At 42.9% G+C, this 19,183-nt stretch overlaps 1 protein-coding gene and 1 long non-coding RNA gene across 13 annotated transcripts in view; one reads left to right on the forward strand and one right to left on the reverse strand.

Moving 5' to 3' along the window:
- Positions 1-577: 577 nt before the first annotated feature.
- Positions 578-4,708, reverse strand: LOC115351603. The gene is made up of 2 exons (XR_003926854.2): positions 4,182-4,708; positions 578-1,515 (listed from the first exon to the last, which is right to left on the reverse strand). It is a non-coding gene; the product is annotated as an uncharacterized LOC115351603 (long non-coding RNA).
- A 25-nt stretch (positions 4,709-4,733) lies between these two features.
- Positions 4,734-19,183, forward strand: part of SOX6 (SRY-box transcription factor 6) — a 382,229-nt gene continuing 367,779 nt past the window's right edge. For 8 of the 12 annotated variants that reach the window (XM_041129350.1, XM_041129355.1, XM_041129354.1 and 5 more), the window contains exon 1: positions 4,734-4,940. The gene's annotated coding sequence lies outside the window, so the exon portion shown is untranslated. Of the gene's footprint in view, positions 4,941-5,934; positions 6,198-6,702; positions 6,784-19,183 lie in introns of those variants that run through there. The other 4 variants (XM_041129352.1, XM_041129358.1, XM_041129353.1 and 1 more) reach the window with 2 other exon arrangements.

A 19,183-nucleotide genomic window follows, 5' to 3' on the forward strand; every position in this document is an offset into this window, starting at 1 on the left:
TCCGATCCTCCCCTTCGGTTTACATTGGGGTTGTCAAAGGATTAAATAAATGAAACTTTATTTGACCGTGGAGTTTACAGACCTTGGGATCCCTGCGCGCTCTGGCCTTATTCTAATTCTATAGCGGTAATTACCCTTCGTTTCTTTAAGTGCAATAGATTTATTGCCTTAGAGACTATGCACAGTTTGATTGAATTATTCATTTTTTTTCTTTGGTGTAGACTGCATCTGGGGACTGATGTGACGTGTAGATTTTTTTTTTTCAGGAACAAAGGGAATGTGGAAATGAAAGAGAGAGGGAGAGAGAGGCTGGCAGATGTGATGAGATGCGGTGAAGGTGTATCCAGCTTGGCACTCCCACTCCTCTCTTCTCCTCTCATTGCAGCCCTGGGTGACTCTCAGGCTAACACAAACAGCTTTTCTTCCGCAGCCTGCCCTCTGTCACTGTAAGTACAACAGCCTTCTCTTATCAGCATGCAAATTCCAGCCACTCACTACCTTAGCCTGGTGTTCGCACTTTAGATTTACAGAGGGGACCTTTAAAATGAACTTCCCGAGACAGGAAGGGGGTTTCATGTCAAACTTGCTTTTATTTTCTTTGTAAAAGTTTATGTGGTTTTTCCAGTTCTACCCCCCCCCCCTTTTTTTTTTTTTTTGAAACGGGGGGGGTGGAGTGGAGAGATTGTTGCTGCGGCTTTTTGCTTCACTATCAAGATGATGCACAGTTTCAAATGAAATTAAAATCTCCTTGGTCCTCTTTCCGCCAGGACAATACATTGTGTTGGCAGATGACGCTGTAAGGAATTCAGAGGTTTTGTTTTCAGTCAGATCTTTAGCCTTGGGCTTTATAGAATGCAAACGTCCCCTAAATTTTGAGGAGATCGCCAGAGGTTCTTGTTCTAGGGGAACTCGTATCAGCTGATGGGTTTGCTTATGAAGAAACGTGTAGTAATGTGCTTCTATCTAGTCTAACAAAACTTTCTCCCAATCGGATGATCAGGCTTTAACTTCTTTTCCTTTAGCCTTCTCTCAGATGCTGTTGATTATTTTGCAAAAGTTTCTCTGAACATCTTTAACAAGCCTATAAAAAGTCTTCACTGTTGGAGAGTGTCAGCAGAGGGAACATAAATATGCCGGTTAACTGTCCGGCATTAGTTGGGGAGAGAGGAGAGTTTAGAACTCGGTGAATGACTTTTAAGGTGGAATTTCTTGCCCTTTGAATCAAAACTTCTGAAACTGTTCCACCAACTCTACAGGAGTTGTAGGTTTGCTCATCGTGTTAAAGATGCGGTATGTAAAACTTAGCAAGCAGACAGGTCGCTTCGCTTGTTGAATATTGCTTTACTTTAAAGTATTTAATGAGAGAGACGGTGCAAAATGCAATGACAGCTGTAAACAGGTAAGTGCCCCGACATGAACTGAGCGCCTCCGATCCCTTCCCTCTGCCAGGACCCACAGCAGTTCAGCATCCCTCCTCAACATCTGCTTGCGCTGGCTTCTCTGGCTGGTTTTAGCCTTAATGAAGCAAAAGCAAGGGAAGTGATTTAAAACGCCGTCTCTAAACGTATGGTAACGCTAAAAGTAAAAGCGTTTTCTTGTTTCTCGGCACGTGTGTACGTATCCACACGGCGGGTGTTCACTTATGCAAACAAAGAGGGAACCACAATTATTCCTGTGCAGCGCACATACGCGCACATTTGCATACAATGCCCAAGGAGTCCTGTTTTTCTCCCGCGGAGAAGTTGTAGCTCTCTGGCGCTGTGTGTTACATCTGTAACTTAATTGATCACACAGGGGAAGCAACAAGCTAGAGAGTATTCCTTGCGCTCCGCCTGGGAATGTGGACCCATCTCTGCCGTGTCCTGCCCCAGCCGAGTGTCATTCTCTGCGTAGGATTTTCGGGAGTGCAGCGAGATGCTCCCCCGATTTGGAGCTAGGTGGGCGGTTAGATTTATCTGATGCCTTAATTATCTCTTGTCCCATTACCGCCTCGCACTTAAAGAGGAGGACGCTACATTTGAGGAGTGGGGTTGGGTTGGTTTTTTTTCCCCTGTTTGTTTCTTGAAAGAAAAAAAACTTCCAGTAACAAATTGCTGGGGTTGCAAACTCGGGCAGGATAGTTCGTCCTTGTGTTCTGATCACATCTCTCTTCTTGCAGAGTTCATTTTTTTGCGTGCCAAAGGTACTAGTTACGCAAAAAAGTCAAGGTGTTTCCTTTACTTGCAGCAGGTTTAAATGTGTTACAAGGAAAGTGTTAATGACCAATCACGGGAATTCTTATAATTAAAGATTAAGAAGGACAGAGCAATATCTGGAAAGGCAGCTATTTCCTGTTGTTAAATCCATAGCCCAGATAACTGCAGCAAGGTGAATACTTTGAATTAGCTGAACGCAGGTGAATACAAACTCGGTATTTACAATCTTACAATTTACCCCGTCTCCGAATGTCGGTTTTTTAGTATCTTTTATTAAAATTGAAAGAATGCATGGAAATTAGCTACTATGTCCTCAGCCAGCTAACTGGGTGCTAAAGCTTTGCTAGATAATTTTCAAGTTCTGTTTCAAGGTGTTTGCTGCTTGCTGAATAGGACTTGATTGCTCCTTTTATTGTAGTGGAATTGCCAAAAATACTGTATAAAACAGGTCCGCTATTCCAAGAGGTTCTGACTTAAAACTCCTTTTCCCTGGACTCGACTCGAGACGGACGATAGTACCTCGGATAGCAAGGTAGAGGATGCAATGTGCACGACTCCAGTAGTGTGTTGAGTTTTACAGCTTGTTAACAAAATGAAATAGAGCCAGATCAGATCAGTCCTGTGCCATCACGTTAATGCTCAATTTTCATCACGTCCTTATGTAGCAAGGTTCATTCACAGTGGGGCAGAGTACGCTTCTGGGTCTAACCTATTCCGCAAATTTCTACTTGAGAGAGGAGGGAAGCGAAATCAGGCTTTCTCCTCGTCTTTTTGGCCTCTATAAGTTATGAAGCTATTTTAAAATTAAAAAGTTTCTCTGTTACTAACTGTTCCAGGCGCCTTCTGGAAAATGGGGAGAAAGTGCCAAAAATACAGAGATGAATCAACAACTTCTCTCTCTCTCTCTCATTTTGTGGGCTTGAGGTTGCTTTCCGCACTCCCATCTTAACAACAGTTTAGCCTAGGTGTGAATAATATCAAAAGAGGGAGACGTTGGCTTTGCAGCGCTGTTTGCCCACCTGATCTGCGGGCCCCTGACAGTTTGAAAGACTCTTTTATGTTTACCTTTGGCATGTAAAAATACAGCAGAGAGACTTTCTTGGGTTTGCAGTAGTCTGTGCCACTGGTTGATTTTCTCCTCAGCTCCTTATAGTTTTCCCTTCTTTCTCCCAGATTTCGCGCCCCCCCCCCTCCCCCCCAATTAGCACTTCCAAGGGAGCGTGAGTTCCTAAATTGGTATTCAAGCTGATATTCAAGTCCCTATCTGTTGCCTTTTGGTAGGCAGAGAGAGAGATATTTATATATTGCCACTGCTAATCTCTCGTCGTCGCCACGAGAATCCCAACTTCAGCTCGAGTCCGTCCTAAATCAGTTTTTCTTCGCCGGTCCTACCTGTCTTTTCCTTTTAACTGTGCTCATGTTTCACCTTTCTGTTGAACGCATCACCGAATAGTTTGTGGACTCTGAGTGCCTTCTCCTCCCTCCTCTCCCCTGGCTCCCTGTAGCTGGACTCCCATCTCCAGCGCAATTTATACTTCGCGTGTCGTCTGCGTTTTACCCCGACAGGGCTGTGGGATCGGGCTCCTCAGAGCCCCATCTATCAGCTGTCAGGAAGCGCTTGCTGAGCGCTTTCCCTCCTCGTCCCCGCTTCCCCGCCCGTCCTTCCTTCCCATGTCCTGCGGATCGTCTCCCTCCCGCTTCTTTTTTTTGCCTTTTTTTTTTTTTTTTTTTTTAATTTTATTTTATTTGCGAGCAGGAGCCCGCAGGACGTTTTTGGCGTGTGCCTCCCCACGCACTCCCCGGGAAGCGCCGTGCCGGGCGGGGGAGGGAGGGCCGGCGTGTACCACGCCGCTCCCCCCGCGCAGCCCCGGCCCCGCGAACCGACTCTCCCGGGACCCCCCCGCTCCCCCTCCTCCTTTTCCGGCCCCCGCCCGCCCTCCCCTCCCTCCCCGCCCTCGCACCCCCTCCCCGGTAACTTTCTAGTACCTTTCCTCACCACTCCGGGCAATCAGTGGTCATTAGAGGAGAGAGGTTTAAGGTTTCATTTGTCTAATAGCAATGTGAGTGGTGATAGCTTCTCGGGGATGCGGCTGGCAGCCTGGGGTGATTTCACTTTCTGTTTTGTGCTCACTTTCTCCGCAGTTGTTGCTTTCCCCGCTCGCTCGCTCGCTCGCTCTCAGTCTCCCCCTCTCTCTCTTCCCCTCTCCCTCTCTCTCTCTGTGTTGTCTCATCTTGCCTGTGCTGTCTGGGCGGGGGAGCCCTGCCTCCTTTTGCCTTCCTCAGATCAATGCCCTGGCCACTCACTTTCTGATGTTGCACGACGGGAAATGCTTTGAATACTTACGACATGGCCGCTCACATTGATTGCCAAGATTGACAGCAGTAACCATCGCCTTCACTTGTTTCAGGAGGAAAAAAAAAATAATAATAATGAACCTGATTGTAACCAAATCTCCAGGCAACCCATCCGCAAACTTCTAACGATCGGGATCCTGCACATCCATGGCCCGGAGAAACACCAGCAGACTCTAGTTCATTTATTTTATTTTATTTTATTTTATTTTATTTTATTTTTATTTTATTTTACCGAATTACCACCCATTTATTCCTCTTTTTCTCTCCCCTTTCACCTCCTTCCCTCTTTTTTTTTTTTTTTTTTTTTTAATGAAAATTACCGAAGCGCGTTGCAAAAAAAAAAAAAAGGAGGCTCTCCCAGTGCTTTGTGCCACACTGGATCCCGAGGAGGTAACCAGGAAAAAAAGCCCTATTGTGTTGTATACCTGTTGTTTGCTGTGGTGTGTAGTGCTGCGTGGCTTGGTGGTGGTGGTGGTGGTTTAATGGGTTTTCGCTGGATTTATGTCGCTTTGCAGGAGAGAATCCGGTTCCCCCTGCGCTGTCTTTAATGGGTTATTAGTTGCAATTGAGTGAAGCAGCAGCGTCCGGAGGTAGATCTGTTGTTTAGCTTTTAACATTGCTGAATTCACCCCTTCCCCCCACCTCTCCCTGCACGATTATTTACTTTTATACCACGAGGGTGTTGTTGGTGTCTTGCTTTTTTTTTTCTTTTTTTTTTTTTTTTTTTTTTTTTCTTTAGGGAAAAGTAGTTATAGTCTCGTCCCCGTGCGAGTTTCCGGGGCTGTTTGAATCCCGAGGTTTCCGAGACGTTAAGGGACCCCACTACCTTGAAATCACAACACTTTCTCATCCTTCCCGAGTACAGTTTATTTTAAAATGTAGTGACAGATCAGCGTTGTATTTTAAGATCACCCACGGCAGGCGAACACATGGTGCTGGGAAGATATTGTACGTAAGGAACTAACACGAGAGGGAGAAAGAGAGAGAGAGGAAGAATAAAATCCGAAATAAATCTTCGAGAGCAGAGCGCTGCTGTCATTACTCCCAAGTGCTCGCGTGGGTTTCTCTCCACGGGTAACCCCGAAAGGCACGGGATGGAGAAAGGGAGTTTAGTGGTGCTTTTAAATTCTCCGTTAAGTTTGAGGTGGGTAACTGCTTTGAAGTTCGCCACAAATGAGTGCTATCCACGGAGCAAGGAATAATACAAAGCTACTGGAGCGGAGGTGGTAATGTTGGGTTTGGCCACACCGGGGCACTGTCCCGAGGAGCTGAAGTTCTGTGGCGGTGCCTTATCTCTCCGAGCAGAGGGTTTGGATAAAGTTCTACTGAAAACTTTAAAATTGATATCGCACCCTAATTTGTGATACACAAGGAGGGGGGAAGAAAGCAGTCCATCATCAGAGAGCTCTGTTTACACCCGGGGAAGGGGAGATGTGTGCCGCTTTGTGGCAACATTCGACTTGGGATTTCTTGCTGCCTTAGCTCTTTGCCGGAGGTCATGCAAATCGACCTTAAAAGAATGCATAAGCCATAAATTAAAATAAACCCTTAGCCAGAGGCTGATCCATAAGTAGACAATACCTAACCTGGACAAAACGGCTTCCTTTGCGAGCTGAAAAAAAGAATAGTGCCTAAACTAAATGCAAAGTAAGTTTTCAGGAAGTATTTCACTTACTACTACTACTATTATTATTATTTTTTTAAAACAAAATAGTGGCAGTTGCAACAAGCGAGCGCAGCTGTTTACAGACGGTGCTGTAGGATACGAGTAAGGCAAGGTGTGTCTGGTGGAGAGCTTGTTCTTTTCCTGGCTTTCACTACCTTCGACGCTGTTTGCTTTTTGATTGGGGATAAGAAGTCTCTTTAACCATGTAAGCAATTTAATGTTTTATCTCGGATAACGCTGAAGAGTTTAGGAACAAATCTGGGTTGCCTGCAACTGTCACATGCGTGCACACAAGCTGTGTCTGTATAAAATAGTCTCGGGGCTTGTTTTTTTTTTCCCGCAGTTTTTGACAATTGTTCCATTCATGATCCTGAAAGGAATCATCAGTGGGAGCTAATGAGTGTGCCTCTGCGGCTTGCCCCGCTCCGGGGAGGAGCGGGCACCGGCGCTGCCGCCGAGCCCGCTCGTGTAATGCATGCACGCGTGTACCGGCGGCGGGGTCGCCCCTGCGTGAGCGCGGCTGTGGGTAGATACGGGAGAGAGAACAGATAGGCGTGATGTGAGCAGGTACTTCCACGCGTGCATTAACAACTGAGCTGCCAGAGAGCTGCTCCTCTGCCGAGAGAGCTTCCCAGCTCCCTCTCCGAGTCGTGCGGAGCAGCGTCGAGCAGTTAACCCGCTTTGCAGCAGGGGCTGTGTGCTTCAGCAGAGCAGGGCCTTGAGGTCAATCAGAGGGACTGATCGGATCGATTTGATTGCTGTCTTTGCTTTCTGCGGACCGTTTCACGGTGGTGTTGGGTGGTTTTTTTGGCTGGTTGGTTTTTGTGTTTTTTTTTTAAAGGAAGGGAAGGAGTGAAAGTGGCAACGTGAAAAGACAATTAGTGTTGTGTCTGAGTGGCTGGGGGGGCTGCAGGGAAAGTCAGCCTGGTGGGAGCCTGGGGACGACAGATTAGTTCTGTCCTAGGGGTGTTTCCCAAAAACACAGACGGTGAAACTTTCTGTGATAAAGTAATATATCTTCGCCTGCTGTTTGTAGATAAGGTATATGTTTATTAAGCTAATTTAAATAGCCTTCGGCACACGAGCGGCACTTTGTTCCTACTGTTCTCTTTTACCCTCATTTTAACATTTTTGGTATTTCCATCTTCAGTGCTGATCGTGAGGGCAGAAGAACAGTTTTATCCAGCCCCCAAACAGGGTTTGAAGTCCAAAAATCAACGAATTTCCCTTTCTCTATTCGTGTAATGGAGTAATTTTGAAACCTGTTTTGAGACTTCGACTTGACTTGACTTGTTTTATTGACGTGCTTGTGCCCACTCATTTAATTAAGCCATTATACCATAAAGTAAATAATAAGAATGAATGTGAGATATGTGTGTGTAGTCTGCCATCATATACAAATATTTCCCTGGATAAGACGCTTTAAAAAACTTTTTTTCAGCACACCGTGACTCTCTGGCAAGATCTTATTGCAGGTTTTTGTTTTGAGCCAGGATATTCCGCGTGTTTCTGTGCTCACAATGTTATATGCACACTACACTCGGAACATAAACAGCAAGCGCACCTAGCAGCTCTTTCTAGTAAAACTAAGAAATAATCTATTTATAGTGAGTACATTTAAAAGAAAATAATGAGGTCATTTGGAGTATGCTGCAGTTTGAAGTAGCTCGACACCTGGCAGAAACTACATATGCGTTTTCTTCAGACTCTGTGCTATCCATAACTTTTCCTTATAATACATTCTTGTGTTAAGTGAGAAAGGCTGTTTGTAAAACAATCCCCTGGCTGGTTCCAGTGTTGGGTGAAGCTGATCCTGTAATGGCATTTTGTTTTGAACAGTTGCTGTAGTTGAAGTTCCCTCATAAGGTAAGGTGGCACTGGGTCTGAAAGGAGGTCCAAATGCCACATTTATAATTAGACTGCCAATTCAGCACATTGTATCTATTGCTATACAGGGATATACTGCTGTGTCTGGTCTCTCAATAGACTGTATTCAGAATTAGCCAATTCAACTGCTTAAACTTTGGAGTCAAATTTAGAATAGGCAATGAGAAGAGGAAAGAAAGAAAACAATAATGCTTTCTTTTTTCCTCAGCTAGCTATTAAAAGCCAAAGAATATACGGAAACCAAACCAGGCACTGCACTTGGAATCAATGCACCAAGCGCAGCCTGGCCGGCCTCGCCTGCAAAACCATTTTGAAGCGCCCGTCTCCGGGGGGAGGGGAAGGTGAGCCCCGGGCATCGCTCCGAGCGCCGCTCTCCAGGCCGCTTCCCCGGCCGCCGCCGGACTCCCGCGGCCGGAGGGGGGTGGCGCGGGGGCCGGGGCCCGGCGGCGGCGGCCCCGGCGGGGCGCTGCCCTGCCCTGCCCCGGGGGGGGGCGGCGCTGCGGGGCCGGGGCGAACGCCCTGCTGCCGCCGGCCGGGGCGGCCGGGGGCCCCCGGGCTGCCCTGCCGCAGCGGCCCGGCCCCCGGAGCGACCCGCGCCGCAGGCTCCCTCCCCGGCGGCGGGGGGGTGGGGGCTGGCCCTCCGCGCCCCCTCCGCGCCCCCTCCGCGCTCCGCGGAGCCCCGGCCGCGGTGGGAAGGGCTCCCGCCCCCGCGGCGGGCGGGGGCAGCCGGAGCCCCGCGGGGAAGGAAGGAGCGGCCGTCGCCGGGGGACCCTGCGCCTCCCAGGGCCGCCGGGCCGCGGGCTCCGGCCGCTGGCGTCTGCCCGCGTTGTCCCCGGATTTACGGTTCCTGGCTCCTTTTCTCCTGTCGTACTTTTTGTTTCGCTCACTTTGATTTCTCTGGCCTCCTCCCTTAGAACTTTAATTCATTCAGCGATGAGAATGTAAGAGGCCCTTCGGTCTGCAGTCTCGCATCCCCTGCTAAATGCATCATTTTCTCTCTCTTCCTTGCAGTTCAGTACTCCGTTTCAGTACTGCTGGGAGGCTTCGCGGGGCTGCTTCAAAGCTCACTTAGTTCCCTTTTCTGCTAGATCGTAGGGTGCAAACTAGTGCCATGTGTATATCACGTAGCATAAAGGGAGCGAGACAGATGGCTGTCTCTCCTTGCATGTTACCGATTCTCTACTGAACTTACGTAACTCTGCTTCCTTTTTTCCTTCGTACGTTTACACACGGGTGAAAGCGAGAAGAGAAGCAAAGCGGAGCCCATCAGTTCCCTTCGGAAGGCCGCTAGTGCCTGACTTGTAGAAAATAATTACTGACGTCCAAAGCTAGTTGCCTTCACCTGTCAGTTTGATTTTGTTCACAAGTGGGAACTGCCAGTGCTTGTTCCCTAGCCAGTGGTTTTTACTATGTGGCCAACAATTGTTCATGGTCACTTCCAGCTGAACTTCTTTTGCTCAATTGGGAAAAAAATCCCTTTGGACACGTTTTTTGCATCTTTGATTGTATTTTTAGTCAAAAGTATCCATGTATGTCTGCAGTTCTTAGAGGCCTTGGAGTACCTTGTGGTAATAAAGGCCGGAGGTTTGCATGATGATAGCAAAAACAAATACATTTTTTCTCAGTGGACATTAGAAAGTTTCTTTAGTCATGGCCTTGTATCTGCTAAAGACTGTAATCACCTTGGGAGATACCACTTCAGGAAGCATATCCATTAATCTTTTACACTCGGTTTGATTTCCCCCTTAAAAGTGTATAGATCACACTTAAAAGGCTTCTGTCAATTTATTTATTTATATATTTCATGGAACAAAAATTACTTAGGGAAGAGAAGCCGCGATGCACTTTTCTTTATACCCCATACAATGGGGTGATGTATATTTCTTTTTCCATAGTATGACTTTAAAGATCAGCGGGCTGGTTTGGCAGAGGTTGTGTGTAATGACTAACATTTTAAAAGTTATGTAAATAGGGGTGTTTGTGTATATATAAGCTATGTCAACTAAAGTGATACAATGACATATTTTTAAAACATTTCAGTTAATATAGTAAATCACAGAAACAGAAACATTGAAACATTCCTGCATGATGTCAGAACCTGCAAGAGAAGTACTGCTTTATGATGTGTTCGGTAGTTCACATACAGCTTATTCCTCAAGTAGCAGCAAAACACAAAGGTGCACGTTTCAAGTTTGTGCCTTAGTAAGCCGATTGCTATTCGTCTCTTTCAGTGTCTTTTTGTGTGATTTTTATTTACACCATTTTCTATTTTTTCCTTAGGTAGAACAGCAAGAATGGGAACTTTAGGGGACTTGCTACCAAACCACAGAAACTGAATTTCCTTTTATTTTGTATATGAGCCATTCAGAATTTTTTTAGGCACATGATTCTCCCACAGTATTTATTGATGTATCATTCCAGGCCATGACATCATATTGCGAAAACAACAAAATCTGGTATGGTAAAATCCTGCCATTAGTAAGGTTGTGTACTGGACTGGTGTGATGTCTGTATGAAATACATGTATATTTATTTAGATGTAGTTCTGCGCAGAAGGGAGAGATCTGATAGACGTATTTGCTGGAAAGCAGCCGTATTTCTACAGTGATAAAACTGGATAATTACATGTTCCCAAAGCCTTTTCAGCACAGAAGTAGGTGTTCTTTTAAAACATTATTCTGTGGCAACAACAAATATTTGTGACATCACTATAAGAGGTTTCCTGCCAATTTTTAGTTTACTGTCTTTCGGAAAGTCTAGAGTTCTTTGGCACTGGTGAAACTGCTACACATACCCATCGTATATTCAAGTATTCAGTGAAGTTTTAAATAATTCTCTTTCAATTAGTACAACAGGAACCTGAAAAATAGATTTTCTCTTAAAGAAACAAGAATCAGTACATAGACATTTCTTTCCTCCTCTTGTATATTTTAAAATACTCATATCAGTTTTATGTTTACTGTTTTGTCTCCTTAAATTAAGAAGAAAGAAAACAGTATCCCAAGTTTGACAATCATTGTTTGGAAATTAGCTTAATCAAATATTTCTTGAGCCTTGTGAATTGGAAAGTGTAATATAAAATTAGATAGATTGGTAAACTAGGTTAATCAGAGTCATTCATTTACAGTGGAGAATAAATAGCTATCAATCGACGTTTTTTTGAAGTCAGGCGAAACATTCCATCAAGTTAATGTGTTTAAGGGTATCATATCAGGGACAGACAGGTACTAGAAGTGATAAAAAACAGATAACCTGCAACAAAATTATTTACAGATGGGTCATTATCTTCTATAGGGAGGTTACACAGATCATATTCTTTATAAAAAGAGAATGTAATTCTATAGAGCTAGGAGAATTATCTAAATAGGTCTGAATATTTAGTGTTTTTTCCAAGTGACTAGTAGAATTTGTCAAAGCAAAATTTCTTAGCCTTCTTACAGGCAGCATATTAATATAAAATATAGAAAAGTACTGGGTTTGTATTTTAAGTATTCTTTATGTTTATTTTACCTGTTTGATAAAGTAAAGCTTGGGAAACATTTTGCTTCTTCCCGTGTGAACTTTGTAGTGCATACCTTTAAAATATACACAAAAATGTTACGTACAAATTTAGGAAAAAAAAAAAAAAGGCCAGAAAGTTTGATATTAGTGATTTATTTGATTTCAGAACCTCTTTCATACAGCAAGTGGCTAAGTCGCATCTTTTCCATCGGTGGTAAGATGGGATGTCATTGAAATATTTTTTCTTTCTTCTTGAGCTAGACAGAAAGGTGTACAGTCAATTGTTTTTCCGGTCGCTGGTAGACTGACATAAGGCAACAGCAAACTCTAAAACCTCAGAGGTACAGTATTGATTTGATTCCTAACTGCAAATCCTTCATATCATTGCTCCAAATATCTAACTTTACACCAATATTACCCATTCTTTTTATAGTGACACCATGCTTAGTAAAAAACTTCTAAGCACTGAGGTCAGGTGTTGAGATTGGATTCTAGTTTATTTTTTATGAATCAGATAAAGATTTCTGTGCATGAGACCGTATGTGAAGATGAGAGAACAAGAACATTTCCATATCAAAGGCAATATATCTGAGGCTGCATAGTAATTAAAATGCAGTGGTTTGGACTCTGTGCACTAGCACTTAGTTGGGACCTTGTGCAGCATGCAGGCGGTTGTCTCTTGCATACTTCTAGAAATATACTTATAATTTTGTACAAACATTTATGCCAGTCCACACTTTTCTGTGGATAATTTGTATTTCATCCAAACCATTCAAAGTAGAAGTTATTTTTTGAGCAACCCCCTCATTATGGCTTTTGTGCATCAACTATTTTTATTCTGGTTGTTTGTATTTCCTCTTACCAGAATGATGGCTTGTTTATAGTCGTATTTTTTTGTGTGTTTCTCTAAGACCCCTTCCATATACCACTGAAATTTTACTACTTGCTTGAAATATCTTGTATTAAAACCAAAAATGCTAATATCTTTTCAGATTTATTGAAGATGGTGTGATTTCTTACATACCATACTTTATGGCAAATTAAATGCATGTGCTGGAACATAGTATTTTTAATGAAACAATATGTATTTACTAATTCCAACTAACTGTTACACATCATAAGGAGAATTAATACATTACTCCAAGGACCTGCCAACATGGGAAAATTGATGTAAAATACTACAGGGTGCTCCCTATCTGGATACTCTTTTCTGGAATAAATGTGACACTAATTCCTGAGTAGATCGCCTGGTGAGGAGCTGTTCCGGAAGGGCTGCTGTTGAATTGTTTACTTCATAAACTGTATTGGTCAGCGTCCCAGTGCGGAGGAGGCAGTGAGTGCTGCAAATTTCCTCATTACTCATAGATACTTGTTCTACAGAGGCTCTGTCCATTAATGCGCCAAAACTATTGAGGTGAAGCTTTTAGGAAGTCTTCATATTTAAACAGATGTTTGTACTGTGAAAGTACTGTATTACAATCTTGCAATCTCGCTTCATTTTGTCTAGTTTTAGATTACAATTGGTGTATGAATATGTGCTTTGAGCTAGAATATCACACTTTGAGAGATTGTTCTGCGTGCTTTTTACATCTGTATTATTGTTGTGGATGGGCTTGTTAAACTGAATTCCTGACCATTTGTGGTTAGTAAAAACCTGTGGTATTTTTGCACAAGTAGGGGGGTTAACCTCAATGTCATGGCCTAATTCCAGCTGAGATAGGATGTAGTTGCCCATCTACATTCTTCTTATAGTTTTAGCTGGCTCAGTTAATCCTCACTTCCTTTCCTAAATGTGGTAGTGTAGCGTGCTAAAGACCCTTGCAGCATTTTACCTTAGAACTACCAAATTCAGCTATTGAAGTAATAGGTGGAACTAGATAATGAGTCACATTTTTGGAGCTTTCTGGATAACAGGGGTGCCATATGCCTGACTGGCTTATTATTATTAGAATGAACATTTTGAAGGATTTAATATATATACTATTTGAATGTCGAGCTATTTCAGAGGAATATTTTCATATAATTTGGTATTTGACAGATTCTCAGCTGGCATAAGCCAGTGTAACTCCATTTACTTAAGTGGAAGGGTGCCATTTTAGTCTAGCCACAAGTGCATTCCTTAGGACATGGTGCAGTTCCTTCTGGATTCCATGGTAAGACCTTTCCGTGACTGTGCTGGGAGGGGGGTTGCATGTGAAGGCCTTGTTTGCACTGGATTCACTGTAGCAAGTAACTTGGTTTCAGTTAGGGTGGGATCAGGTTTGGCGCCATGATGTTGCTTATGGCTTAGGATGGCATTAACAGGAGTTCATCTCACGTAAACTACCTATTAGATCTACTGTCTCTCCAAATCTAATCTTCCAGTGGGTCTTCTGGTGTAGTATATGCAGTTTGTGGGGATTCTGACTGCTGACTTCCTGTAATGGTGGAGGCTGTGCCTGTGCGTTTTCTTTTTTTTCTTTCAGTTCCACCTGATCTGCTGAGGGCAGATTATCTTCCTGCAGATCCTTTCATATTTTTCTTCTGCTGAGGGGCTCATGTAGGCCATTACAGTAAGAATGTACTTTATTCAACCTTTAGTGCAAGTATACGTAGATGTGCACGTGAAAATTTTTTTACGTACATAAGCAGACATGTTTCAACATATTTTTAGTAGTATTTTTGCTATGGTAGTGCCTATGATTGAGATTTTGTATTCACCTCTGGTTTATATGCGTACGTTCTTACATTCTGCTATCTATATCTATTATCATTGCTTGTCCAGAAGGTGAAAGATGAATTCTAGGAAAACCCTTTCATGCTTTCTGGTTGCCTTCTATAGGCTCTAGTTCCCGTTGTACTACCTGTTCTTTCCACATAGAACGTATAGTACCTGTGGTATTTCTCTTTGAAAGTAACAGTGGAATCTTTTCATTTGTTTCAAAACAAGTTAGATATGATCAGCTTTTCATCTTGATTTCATGAGCTAGAAGGTAGTTAACTGGTGTTGGGATGGGATGATGGCTACACAGGCTGAGGAGTACGTTCAGAGAAGTGTAGTGAGTTGGAAAAATGTGAAACAGAAGAGATCAAGAAAGAAAGGTCTTGCCACCTAATGCTCTAGAAAAAGGAGTAAGATAAAACATAGTCTCATTTCTGCTGAGTGGTAGTACAACAGATCTTTTGTACTCTTCTTAGTGGCGTTTATGTATTTTGATCAGTCTTAGAATGCCCCAAGTTACATACCTGTCAGCATACCTGCCAGAGAAAAAAGGAACGTTCCTATGCTAGAAGATCTGCCTAGAGTTAAAGTACTGAGTGGGCAATCACTTTGCTGCCTTAAGGTGGAAGAACGTGCTAATATCGGCCATTCTGGCATCTGGCTACTTTGGACTTGGAGAGCAAATGCTATTAGCCTTTCTACTTCAAAGCTGTATTGTTGCTGCAGGTAAATAAATCACAGGCTCCCTTTATTCTTCAAGAATGACTTACAGAGGTTGCGGATATGTTAGTTTATGCGTTATCATGCCTTCAGTCTTCTGCACTGTATGCATGATGCTCCCGAGGGGTAGCAAGTTTCAGGTAGCTCCCGCTAGGCGCAACAATCCCTCTGATTTTTTGTCCTTTGCCGCCTCTGTATATGAACTCATACAGACATGGTGGAATCAGTTCAGGTGTGTCTTTATGCTCACCCACAATGCTCAACCTAGAGTTCAAGGGACCACATCTACTGAGTATTTAAGCAGTTAAGTGGGCCTTTGTTCCCTGCTTTGCAGAGCTTCCCTCAGCCTTTGGTGAAAGCCAAAATAGTTTTCTTTTCTTTCCTTGCTTGTGTACACAGCCTTTCCTTGTGATTCCTTTTTTTCCTCAGTCAGTGAAAAATCTCATTATTTTAATCTTCACCATTGCCTCTAAACAATAATGATTCAATCTGTAATGTTTATTTTAAGAATGTAACAAAAACTCTAATTAGCGATGGTAGTGGAGATACACCAGCATGTATTTTAGTGCAGATATACTGCCATGCATTTTATGGGGCGAATGGGTGTGTCCACTAGCAGTTGATTTGAAAACACCATTGCACAACACTCTGAGCTGGAATGGGGTCAAATTACAGACCCAAAGTCAAGGTGATGGTGTAAAAGGGAAAGGCTTTGAATGCTGTGAGTGTTACATATAGTCTTCTCAGGGAAAGAGAAAATGTGGATAGGAGAGAGAAGGTAGTTGAGGGACCTAAAGAGTAATTACTGAGGATTTGCTGGAGTTTCTAATTTATGAAGTCCTCCCTCGAACAGGTTGAATTCCATTTTCCATGATGCGAGTATATTGTATAACATGACCAAAAGCAAAAGGAACAGGAGGAAATTGTTTTCCTGAATTGTATGTAAGGTTGATTTCTTATAGAAGTGCAAACTTCAAGGCATAAGCTGTTCCTGATTCTACTTCTGATGGATTCCTCCCCCCCCCCCCCCCCCCCAGTCAAAGTGGCACAGAAATGCCTAGAAATGCCTAGGATAACAAATAAACCAGTAAGAGACAAATCCAGCCCCAAATTGTTTTTGATTACTGCACTCCTCTTGTGGAAGACTTTCTATTTCAGTAATTCAGCATGGGACGATTAGATAAAGAAGGTGTAGTCTCCTTTCCCCTTGCACTAAGCGTGGCTCCCACATGATACTTCCTGTCTTTCACATATTGTCTCTTTAGTATCGATAGCAACTAGATGCAAATCAGCGTGGCATCTGCTAGTTTGTTTTCAGCTGACCGGGCTAAACAGCAGATACGGAGTTTATCGCCAGGAGGCTGTGACCTCATCACAGACAAGTGGCATTCCTACAAGTAGGTAATGAAGCACCCCTATTGAGTGTAGCTAAAGTCCAAACCCTCAGCAGAGTTGTTAAATATTCAATTTAAACAGCTCTTCCAAACTTTAAAGCTGTCCCTTGATTTTTTTAAATCCACTCGCTGTTGAAGCTGGAACAGCAGCTGTCGCTGGTCTCTGCTGATGCCACACTGTGCTGAACTGGGCCTTCCTCAACATGTGTGGGAGAAAAGAGGGGATGGAAAAACAAAGGGAGAGGAAAAGGAGGGGAAGGGATATGAAAGGACAAAGATGGGAGGGAAGAGTGAATGTGTTGAACTGAATAGTAACTGTAACGGTCTTATTGCTGTTGAACACGCATGGAGAATATCTGTAGTCAGACAGTATTTGGTAATAGCTTGATACATTTAAATTATTAAAACTTCACTATATAGATGGTGTAATGCTGTCTTTTTAAGAAGATAACATGCAGTGGTCAAAAAAGTCCCCTTTAGTGCTTGCTGTGTTCAAGGCTCAACTCCATATTCCTTTTCTGTTGCTCATCAAGTTGTTCACAACAAATACTTTGGGACACGAGTCATCTGTCCTTGCTGTCTGAGAAAAAGTAGGCTTCTGGGGAAGGTTTGAGTGGATCAGTTTGGTCATTTTGTATTTTTTATCAAGTTTTGTATGTGTACATAAATATTATTTATATGAACAGCCCGTGAATACTTAGCATGAATCTCAAACATTTTTGTGTTTTACTGATCCTTCTAACAACTGATTGATAGCAAATAATGTTGAAAGGCTTTACAGATTCTGAATTATCAGTATAAATTAGTAATCCCAATACACTTGCACACCAATTTGTGGTCTGACTGTTGAATGTGAAATGAAATTTTTTTTTTTATGTCTTTAAAATAGTTGTGAGTGATAGAGTGGTAGCTTTTTGGTCTTGTAAGCGATGAAGGTTTGAGACTAGCTAAAAGCAAAGCAGAAATGAAATAGGTGCTTTAGAACCTGAAGTAGTCAGTTTCTGTGGATGGGAAGAGAGGGAGAATACTTGAATGAGAGGAAACGAGAGGGGAAAAAAGGAAGAAAGGGGATAGGGTGAAAAGCAGAGAGTCAGATCTGTGGGGAGGCCAGATCAGCATTAGTGGATGCAGCCTTTCAAGGCATGCTTAATGACTTTGTTCTCCTTCTTCCACTTTCCAAGAAACCAAGGATGAGATATCAAAATCAGCATTTCTGTCACTCACAATCAAATGGGATATTAATTGAGCTTAGAGTGGGAGTAATGATGGAAGAGCTGTTGATAACTGGGATGTATAACCTTCAGAACTGGGAATATTGTGTTACGTAAAAGGGAAAAATAGTTTTCCTATGTTCTCAACTTTCTGGAAAGTTATGCAGTTCTTGTGCTTTTAGTGAGAGTTTTTTTGGACTTCCCGTGATAGACAATTCTTTCAGAAGAACTAGACCATGACCTGCAGTCTTCCAGTTGTGCATGTTAGGCTGCGCTGCGTCCACTGCACCATGTTTAAATAACTGAGACACAGGCTGGCCTGTGAGTAGTATTGCAGAGGTAACAAATAGGGAGCCAGTCCAAAAATACAAGAAATGTGAAGCTTTATCATAAAAGGCATTGAGCCACTGAAACTTCCAGGGAAGGATCTGTATATCCTCAATGTCTCTCCTAAGGGTGCCCAGGGTTAGTAGGATCATCCATTACTGTGGCTTGATTGGAATTCTTGAGCATGTGAAAATATGCCACGATGCATGTCAGCCCTTTTTCTTGGTGAATGCTATAGACCAGGGTTCCCCATAGCAATGTTCTGTCTAGTTAAAGCTGCTAGCTTGTGGCAGTTGACTGTCTGATAATTTTAGGGTCACTTTATTACTGGTTATGCATGTTCACCATTTCTATTCTGTGCCACAATGCAATATAGGTGTCCAAATGAGGCACAGCAGCCACGACACAAGTCTTTCACAATTTGTTTTGAATCTTGTTTCAGACATGAAGGTGCATGTGATTCTTTCTATTCCCTTTAAGTTTCTCTGTGCAAATTCTCACTTGATTAATGTGTCAGTATCTTATTTAGCTTTTTTAAAATTCAGATTCTAATAAAATGCCTTTACTTATGTTTAAAAATATTTGGTATATCATTTTTTTGCAACTAATATGGCCCTGAAAAAAAAAAAAGGCAGAACATAAAACAAACAACCCCTTTTGCACACAGATAAAAGGCAGTTTAACATTAGCCATGACTTGTTTGATGTGAGAAATTAATTTATTTGCATTTTGCTCTTCTGCTGTTTTTCTTGTCTGAAAGCATGCTCGGTGTCACTCCAGTTTTCATAGGTCACACTTGGGCCTCAGTCTCCTCGTGGTGAATTCCAGAGCTGTGGTAAAGGCAATTGCTGGGTAAGACGTTCTCATTTGCCAGAAGTCATTGACAGCCACAGGCTGCCTGTTCTCTGGTGTTGGAGCTGTAACGAATATGATCAGATGTGTGAAGAGCAGTTTGCCTCTCATCACAATTATTGTATTAAATAGCAACGATGAATTGGATAGTTGGCATTTATTCCCAATAATTCAGGCAATGACGATTCTTACAATGGAACTCAGCAGCACATTTTTTTTTCTCAGCCAGAGGAGCTGATGGGCTTTGGTGATTTTTCTAGGCCTTAGGGATTTTTTTTTTTTTTTTTTTTTTTGACACCCAAACCAAAAGAAAATGCTGCAGTGGACCACAGGGATGGCTGCTGAGCCCTCATTCTTCTACTTGTAGTTACAGA

This window comes from Aquila chrysaetos, chromosome 16 (assembly GCF_900496995.4).
Source record: "Aquila chrysaetos chrysaetos chromosome 16, bAquChr1.4, whole genome shotgun sequence".
In the NCBI taxonomy this organism is placed as follows: Eukaryota; Metazoa; Chordata; class Aves; order Accipitriformes; family Accipitridae; genus Aquila; species Aquila chrysaetos.